This window comes from Musa acuminata, unplaced genomic scaffold (genome assembly GCF_036884655.1).
Source record: "Musa acuminata AAA Group cultivar baxijiao unplaced genomic scaffold, Cavendish_Baxijiao_AAA HiC_scaffold_113, whole genome shotgun sequence".
NCBI lineage: Eukaryota > Viridiplantae > Streptophyta > Magnoliopsida > Zingiberales > Musaceae > Musa > Musa acuminata.
The window spans coordinates 668-8,936 of NW_027020392.1; the positions used below are offsets into that span (position 1 = coordinate 668).

Consider the following 8,269-nt stretch of genomic DNA (forward strand, 5'->3'; position numbering starts at 1 on the left):
AACGTCAGCCATCTCAGCCCCTTTGAACCCCCCGGGTGGCACAGGGCTGGATGGGGCTTCGGATATATACCGGGCGTTGAACACTCTTTCGCAAGTTCGCAAGTTCGCAAGTTGCCTTGATGGGAACTTGTTGTCGCGCCCGGGACCAGGTGAGTGGTTGTTTGTGGGCTTGCAGCTGTTCGTTCAACCTTCTAAAGCCCTTGTTTTCCCCCTCTCCCTCTTTTCTCTTGTGCACGCAAGGTGCTCGCTGAATTGCTTGTAAAGCTTCCCCTTTTCGCGAGATGTCGGGACTTGTCCGCCGCTCGTTCTTTCGAACTAATCAACTTTATTCTTTTACAGGTCCTTCGGGACTTGCGAGAGGTTACAAGTGGGCTGATCCTCGCGGAGCAATATCGCAAGGGCGAAGCGCGACTTAGGCAATGCAAGCTAAGTTCGCGTCTTTGCCGCAAAGGTGACCCGCGACTTAGACAACGCAAGCTAAGTTCGCGTCTTTGGCCGCAAGGATGCCTCACGCCTTAGGCAATTCCAGCTAAGGCCGTGACACTATGTCACTTGCTAAGATTGCAGCTTTTAATTGCCATCCATGTGGTCACTCCCTCCATCACATTATGATACCAGCTCCATATGTTCTGCCATCTCCTACATTTACTTACTGTACACATGAATTAATAACTTGGATCTCAAACTGTACCCAGCTCTCACCCACATTAGGTTGATTTCTGCAGAGGAAACGAAAGAAACATTGCAGAAACAGGACCAGCTATTGGACACTATTCGTTCTCATTTGGCACCCTAAAGAAACAAATATTGGTGATTCGTTAGCCTGCAATCTTCGTAAGGTGTGTCTTCCTAGGCCATAAAAGTTAAAATTATGGTGCCCTTTCTACAGGAATCTCTTCCTTCTACCTGCTGGATTCTTAACAAGATGCAGAAATTTAGAAGGGTTGTGAGGTACTGTCTGATCTAGAATCATGTGATATACCTTAACTTCCCATCTGTCTCTGCACAGACACTGATGGACCGTAACAACTATTATGAGGGAATTCCACAAGTTTGCATCCCAAGACACAGTAAGTAATTTGGGTTCCTCGACGGTGTTAGATTGCAGAACGACTAAAAGCAAGAACCCAAGAGAACTGTCCGATATATGTACACATTGCAGCATGATGTGGAGGACAGTTCTCCTCATGTTACACAAAGTGCTTGATGGTCTTTGTTTCGTCTAAGGAAGAAAAGAAAACAATAAAAGGAAATAAAATCTTTTACCAGGCACACGGGAAAACAGAAGGGGAACAGAAGGAGTTACAGGAGATTGGTGAAGAAACTTCAGATCAAACTACACGAATTCTCTTCTTGGGAGGGAGAGGAAGGAAGACCGAGGTAAGATCGGGAGTAACGGCGTGGAATTCCATGGAAGGAGCCGGCGGTACCCTCTTCGCCGGCTTCGGCTTTCTCTTCGCCGGCGTACAAACAAGGACGGGCTTGAGAACGGTCTCTTCCGCCTTTTGGTGTGACGCACTCTTCCTCTTCGGTTTCGGCAGCATCGGGACGGCCTTCCACGGGCTTGTCCCGCGTCGGCGCAGTCTTTATGGGCGGAAGCAGAGGCAATTCACCTACGACGACGACGACCGCCTCGGAGCCCATGGCTGCGGAGATCAAGAACTGAAGACGAAGGCAGTGGAGGCCACAGGATTCCCTTGAGAGGAGCAAAGAGAAGCACACCTCACAAGGTGGTCGGCTCGGAGAGGAATCCTTGTGGTGGAGGAGAAGAGGAGAAGAAGCTGAGCAGCAAATTTGGAGGGAGAGGGAAGGGCGAAGGAGTAAATTGGAGGAGCGAGGCAGCAGCTTCGACGTTGTGGCATCTCTACGGCTGTCCTCGACAAAAGAGAAATGCCAGGATCCACGTCTTAACGCCGCTTTCGGCACCCTCCTCCATTTCCCCGGTGAACCAACTTTTCGTCTCCTTTTTTCTGTTCTCGCTGCTCTGCTGAAAGCGTCGTCGGCAGTGGGCTGCGGACGACAACAAAGCATTAAATAACCGGTTAGTGTGGAGAGAGAGAGAGAGAGAGAGAGAGAGGCACCATACTCGATCAACTTGTTCATTCCATCGGTCGTTGTCCCCAACTCCATTAGCCTTCTTTTGGTTTATTTTTCTCTTCCTTTTTTTTGTGTCCGAGTCAAGAAAGGTTGTGTCGACAACAGACGAGGAGAATATGAAGGCTAAGGTAGACTCTTTTGCACGAGGCAAACTGTGTAGGGTTAATAAAAAGTAACTTCGATGTTCCTATCCTTCTTGGATGCCATGGGACCTATAATTTTTGTTAATGGGCGCAAACAACAAATTAATAGGTTAGATTCTATTCTATTCTATTCTATTCAAACACATCCGCGCATCTGCCACGCTAGATAAGACATGGGCATGACCCTTTGATGGATCAATCACGAAGAATGGTTATACGGCTTTACCTTTGAATCTACGTCAAAATGGTCAAAGTTACCATGGAAACTATCACAATCAAACTCCACTATGTATCATTAGACACTTCAATTCTGTATCCATGTGAAACTAATCTTCCTGCCAACATTTATAATACAAACTCAATAAGAGACCTTCTTTCATGGGTCTCATTTTGCTTTCATAGGGGGCATATCAAAATTGTTCCTTGAGGCTTAAATTACCAAACTTGAGCTACTTTAATTGCAGGAGTAAATTCCAAATGGTAAAAATGGTATGTATATATAAACGACTATTCAGGAAGAAATTTAGGCACTCTAACCAAACAATCTTATTGATTATTCTAACAAAAGTGAAAACAGCATGATACAGACTCCACTAAACCATTACAGATAACAAAGCGATAACAAAGATCAAGCAGACAATTTGTACCTATTGCTGCTCGGTTGTGTTATCAAGGCTAGCCAAGAAACTGTACCACGACACCAAGTGATGTTGTCAGAACTACCCCTTTGATAGGCCTCCTGTAACAGTTTCTTTGCTGCTTGTTCTGGATCTTGTAGGGGTTTGACAATAGCTACCACCGCCTCCTGAATTTGGAACCAAATGAAAAAGAAAGGGTTCAATCTTCGGAGATGATATTTCAGGTACCTACTTTTTTTTTTGTTTTTTGTTATTTTCTTCTTTTAAAGTATACCTCATTCGTTCGTGACAACATCCCACAATCAGTCACTTGCAAGGATGAGGAATTCGAGAGATCCATCAACCGCTTCCACCTGCATTCAACAGTAGTCGAAGCAGTCAAAGGCATTACTGTCAGATGATGATATGTCTCGAGTCTTGAAGACAATAACATTGTAGGAATAAAGTGATAGGTCAGAGATCAAACATGAATTTCTGGATCTGCGACAACAAACTGTTTCAGGTGCCTATCACCAAATGCACGAGAAACGGCAAGAACACCACCGACACGCCATGTCCCTGCAGTTACAGTTGATCAGTATTTATATAACGAAATGATCTAAACTGATAAAAAATGATGGAGGAGATCAAGTACCAGCCCACATTACAAAGCCCCCAGCATCCTCAATCCTTTGCTCTCTCATCTGTTTGGTCAGGCTTGTGATCCCTTGAGACAGCTATAGCTGCAAAAGTTACAAAAAATAGCGTGAGCCGAGTTCCTAGTAAAGAACTAAACTTTTAAGAGGCTCAATCAATAATTCAATACAAGATTCTGGTGATTGTATTCTATTTCAGATACTGAATTTGTTAAAAACAGAACCTTCAAGCACATCCAGAGAAAATCATCTCCATATTATCACCATCAAAATAGAGTGATTGGTTTAATTATGAGAGCTCACATCAACCAAGTACCACAACAGGTTGATTTGCCAGGTCTCTGTTGTTCAAAGTACCAAGAACTGGCTTTTGACCATGATGCACGAGGGACAAAAGGTTTCTTTCTCTAAATTACCAAGCAATCAGAAGAATTGCCGTTGCAATCTACTGCACAAACTAGAAGCAAAACTTACCATATGGGGAACAAAAGACTTTTTTCTCTAAATTATGAAGCACCCAGAAGTTCGTTTGGTCAACTACTCTATCATGATCAGAAAATTGCTTTTGCAATATATTGTAAGAACCAAGAAACAGAACTTGCAAGTAAAATGGGTGCTCTACAAGAAATTGGCACAACTGTTTGCCTCAGAAAAGGACTTGTTGCAACTGATGCCACTGAAAAACCAAGAATCAGATGTTTGTATCAAGAGGTTCATAGAATACATAAACTTTTGTATTAATTGAGCACAAGTTGAGATGCCAAACTCGATTTAACAAAGAAAAAGTGGGAAAAAAAAAACAACGAAAATTAGAACCACAAGCAGCTTTTAATATGCTAAATAAAAAGTCTTTATTAGTTACAATTTTCAAGATAACTGGATCGAGTGATGCAACAAATTCTAGATTGATTTTTCGACCCAATCAATTGAAATGAGAAGAGATTGCATGGATATCTTATAAAGAATACAGAACAACCTCAACGGGCATAAGAACAAACATAAACAACAGGATTCAATGACAACAAGTATGTCAACAGCACCACACAGTACTGTTTATTGCCATTCATAAATCAATCAGAAATTTGAATCTAGTTAGAAGGCAATAATCTCAAACTAAAGATGACCACATATAGTAATTGAACCATGAGATGAACAAATGGGCAAGCAAACATCCAAACAAAAGCAAATGGTAGATCACGGATAATGATTATGGAAATATGTAAAATGTTAAATACCAAGCTCTACATACATGAGGGATGATTTTTGATAAAAAATATGTAAATTTGGCAAGAAAAAATAATGGAGACACAATAATATCTACCTAAAGTTCCATATAAAAAATATATTCTTTAACACTGAACAAAACAAATAATGGAGAAATATGCTTATGACAAGCTTCAGGATTAAGGAAACATCAACTTCCATTGTCATCCTGTTTTGTCATTGGCGTGAATAGTTAAACTCCCGATCGTCGAAGTCTACGATTAGATGGTTTTGACAAGGGTCAATTCCAGAATGCAAGAAATATAACCAACAAAATGTGGACTGGAGGATAAAAGACCGTAGAATAATAAATCACACCAATAAAAATCCCATTTGTAGATTCCAAGACATGTCATACATCTAAAGTGGTACCAAAACCTACTATGTACAGCGCTAAATGGAAAGTTTCATCAAGGAACAACACTCAAGCGATGAACAAAAAATAGTTCTTAGATCATACATTAAAGACAAGATAACATGACTAAACTATTAGTATACAATTTCACCAAAAGTATGTAGCTATGAAACCACTGTAGCATCGATAAGTCATAAAGACATTAAGTGCAATGGCTTATAGAAGTAGCATAAAAAAGTGATTATTATTCTTTAAATAATGCTGTGTAAAAATTGGATAACTTAATATTAAGTTTCCAATCCTGTTTAACTTGCTAGTAAACTATTAATCTTCAAATCTCATTTCAAAAAGAGTACATGCAATACGAGAGCGTAATGAACTTTAGCACCTCATCCATCATCAACAATTTAAATCCTCATTTATCACCATAAGTGTGCAGTTTCAGCCATTTCTGAAGATTTTTTCGCAGGTTCAATTCTCCAATTTCAGGCTTAAATTCTGTGAATCCAAACAGGAATATGTTCTCTTTCTCCTTCCTGTCTATACTTTTTTATATTACTATATTTTTGAAGAATCTGAAACTATATGATTATTTGTTTCAATGTGTTCAGTACACCAGAGACACACAGAGCTACTATAGCATTTGGCAGGATCAAGAGAAGGCCAAAAAACTTTGTTGGTCTAGAACCTACATATATCCTAAGAACCTAGATGTCACTGGTGTCACATTCTAAATATTGCTCTTAAATAGGTTGGGTTGTCAGAATACAGTTAGTAAAAAAAAATGCAGTAAACTCCATCTAAATTGAGCCGGTTTAGTTCTAGATTAAGTACAGAAATCCGTTACACATAATTGATGATAAGAGAACTGATTTAAGGATGAGGGGCCTACCATCTCCTCCTCTACATATGACAGCTCTAGAGTCCCCAACATTTGCAACGAGCAAACGATCACCAACAAGGACAGCTGTTGATGCAGTTGAACCCGCCTCTCGGTTCTGGCTGTTCTCAGATTTCAAAAATTCTGCGTCCGTGTGGTTGTATGCATCAGCTGAAGGTAACAGCACAGATGAATTTCATAAGCCAAATATTATTGTTCTCTAAAAGCTCTTTCATAGTACAAAATGCAAATCAGCACCACCTATAGCTGATTTTGTATCGGTAATGAACTTTGGATGCCTGAGTAAGTTGCTGAAGAGGTTTTGTTTAACATACTCTGCTACTTGGGCACCGCCATGACCTACATAACCACTCATCAAAGCATCAAAGTCTAACGTTAGGATATTGAATGTATAAGCAACTCTCCACGAGAGAAATTTACCCTAGAAAAGGATTGAAAGAAGCAAGTTAATGAATGGGTTTTCTATGTCAGTTTTACCAAAAATTTGCAAATACAAAAAAAAAAAAAGATAAGACATTCTAAACATAACAAAGACAACAAAATACTGCAGAAATTTTACCATCAAAGACCCCAAACAAGCCAACAATTTCTCCATCAACGCTGTCAATTCGCGTCTCATAGAAGTCTTCCATCGAAGATCTTTTCCCCGGACAGCTTGCATACCCATAACCAAACTTCCCATCTTGACTGTCTTGAAAGAAATAAGCATGAGTTTTAATGTTAGATTGACACGCAAGAGTAGGATGTTTCTTTACAGCCTACTTTAGGCAACATATTCAACTGCAGATTCAAGAACCACAATTAACAGATAGGAAGCAGTTCTATGAGTTTATTCAGCGTAAAAGAACCATGTTTCCCATGTAAGTTCACACATCCATATCTGACGAACCATCTCATAACTTGTTTGTCAATTATTAAGGATCTAACTTATATTGAATTATTAAGGAATAAACGACTGTTTATACATAAAAAATAAATAAATAAATAAATCTCTTCCAATAACTAGCTAGTTTGTCTTCGAATTAGAACTCAAAATATATGAAGCGAATGCTAGCATAAGATCAGCTCGAAAATCGCACGAGATACGAAACATAAACAAATCTAGAAAAGAATATCGTAAGCCTTAATACGACTTCACAAGGAATAAACGAACGAGACCTGAGTCCTCCCCCGCTGACCGGAGCACCGTCTGCTTGAAGCCCACTGATGGAGTTCAAATACCCCATCTTCCCTCCGAAATATTCGCCCCCCAAACAAAGATCAAAGTGAGGGAAGATCCCACCGAAACCACCGAAACAAGAAGGCCGATCCAATCAGCCTGGAAAGAAACCCATGCCCGATTTCCTCACACTCGAATCAGCCGTCGATCCCCACCGCGACCAAATTCACCCCCTGCAATCGACATCCGATACCCCCTCCCCCCCACAAACGTTTACCACGTCGATCAACGGAAGCAATCTCGAACTCCAAAAAGAAAAGAGGGCAGATGAAGAGATCCTTCACCGAGAGACAGAGAGAGAGAGAGAGAGGAGACGCCGAGCACTGGTTTCGATCGCTGGCAACGGGGAAGAAACGTCGAGGGAGGAAACAACGGATTAATGGTGGGGGGTAGGCGGTGGGTTTTGAGTAGAAGTTAAAATGTATGAATGGATATGCTTAGGTCTCCATTTGGTACCGAAAATAAATAGATAAATAAATACACATGTCTCAAGAAAAATAACTTTAATTGAGCGTTAAAGTATAATTAATTAAGTTTAATTGACTAAATCGAAGATCTAATTAGCAATATATGAGCATACATAACAATGCTATAATAACAATCAAAACTTAAAAGGACAAAAAATGGTTGTAATAAATCATACATTTGTGTGTGAGAGGTCACTTCTATCTTTCCTTTGCGTGCTTGCATTGCTTAAGTGGTTGCCATCACGTAACCGCATGCCATCGTTATACTTGTCGCTTGTTTGGGTGTTCTTTTCGATGCATGATTATTCCATTTCTTATGAGATATATATATATATATCGGGAGGAAGCATAATATAATGCAGCTTAATTCCCGATGGAATTAACGTGATGAACACCGACATTTTCTCGAGCATAGTATATTAACATGATAGAGCTTTTTTTCTGGGGGATTACCGATGAAATCCATGTGGGGAAGACGAGCACGTCGTTGACTTCGATCGGAAGCTGTGGCGAGGATCGAAATGACTCAGGCAGTTGGCAAGTCAACGCCT

The 8,269-nt window shown here is 40.4% G+C and overlaps 1 pseudogene; it reads right to left on the reverse strand.

Moving 5' to 3' along the window:
• Positions 1 to 3,153: 3,153 nt before the first annotated feature.
• Positions 3,154 to 7,828, reverse strand: LOC135655572 (probable protein phosphatase 2C 59; annotated as a pseudogene).
• Between the last annotated feature and the right edge of the window lie 441 nt (positions 7,829 to 8,269).